This window comes from Marmota flaviventris, chromosome 13 (assembly GCF_047511675.1).
Source record: "Marmota flaviventris isolate mMarFla1 chromosome 13, mMarFla1.hap1, whole genome shotgun sequence".
Lineage (NCBI taxonomy): Eukaryota > Metazoa > Chordata > Mammalia > Rodentia > Sciuridae > Marmota > Marmota flaviventris.
In genome coordinates, this window is record NC_092510.1 from 42795595 (window position 1) to 42797074 (window position 1480).

General features: G+C 38.4%; 1 non-coding gene across 1 annotated transcript; it reads left to right on the plus strand.

The window, feature by feature from the left end:
• Positions 1-905: 905 nt before the first annotated feature.
• Positions 906-1010, plus strand: LOC114098876 (U6 spliceosomal RNA). The gene has a single exon (XR_003583806.1). It is a non-coding gene; the product is annotated as a U6 spliceosomal RNA (small nuclear RNA).
• The last annotated feature ends 470 nt before the right edge of the window (positions 1011-1480 follow it).

Here is a 1480-nt window from a genome sequence, read left to right on the forward strand (position 1 = left end):
GAGAACATTTCCAGGGCCACCAATCAGAAATTGAGCAGAACTCTTTAATATTCTTTCCTTCTGGCTCCTAAGAGAGCTAAGTTCCACCAGAGGTCCTAAGTTATCAGACAGGAAGTTTTTCAATTTAATTTTTTTAGGAAGTTGAGTCTCTGAGGTCCCTCAAGTTAAAATGGAGCAGTGGAGGGAGCTGGCAAGAGACTCTTCGTTGTGTTAGTGGGCAGGACCAGGTAAATGGGGGCAGAAGTGAAGTCTGAGGAGGGTCATGGAGGAGCACAGGAGATAAAGCCATTGGCTTCAACTGTAGCAAGATCAGATGGCTGCTGTCTGGATGGCTATTTTCGATAACTTTCATTTGATTATCCATGTTGTACAGCCTAGAAGGACCTCACCAGCCAACTTACAGGCCTTTTAGGGCTGTGGTTCTCAATCAAGCTACATAGCAGTTATTGACTTTAGGAGTTATTTTAAAAATAAAAACTCTTTGGTCTTCACTCCAGACCTTATAAATTAGACTCTCTTAGAGCTGGGGACCTAGGAATTAATGATGTTTTAATCTTCCACAGGTCTGAATGCTATCTTGGGTAATCTGGACACTATAGGGAAATGAATCCAATTCCTTTGGGCTAAATGCCATTCTGAGTTACAAAGACAAAAATATTGCCACACGCAGAAGGCATGAGTCAAAGAAAAAGCATCAACTTTCACATTCAAAGACCTGAGTTTGAATCTCATCTCTGCCACTGAGTCAGATTATTCTGAATAAATCATTCAACCTCTTTGAGCCTCATTTTCTTTATCTGTAAAATGGGATAGGGACATTTACCCTTTCTAGTTTATAGAGTCAATTCAAGTACCAAAGAGAACAAATAAATCGAAGTGCTTTTTTTTAAATTGAAAAACACTGCTCGCTTTGGCAGCAAATATACTAAAAATTGGGAATGATACAGAGAAGATTAGCATGGCTTCTGCACAAGGATGACATGTAAATTCATGAAGCATTCCATATTTTTTTAAAAGCTTCTTCACAGCAAAGGAAACAATCAAGAGCATGAAAAGAGAGCCTACAGAATAGCAGAAAATCTTTGCTACCTCCTCCTTGGGTAGGGCATTATTATCCGGGATATACAAAGAACTCAAAAAACTTAACACCAATAAATAAATAACCCAACTAATAAGTGGGCAAAGGAACTAAACAGACACTTCTCAAAAGAAGAAATATGAACAGTCAACAAATACATGAAAAAATGTTCAACATCTCTAGCAATTAAAGAAATTCAAATTAAAACTACCCTGAGGTTTCATCTCACTCCAGTTAGTATGGCAGTTATCAGGAATACAAGTAACAATAATATGTTGGTGAGGATGTGGGGAAAAGGGTACACTCCATTGTGGGTGGGACTGTAAATTGGTACAACCACTATGGAAAACAGTATGGAGATTCCACAAAAAAACTAGAAATGGAAGTACCATTTGACCCAGT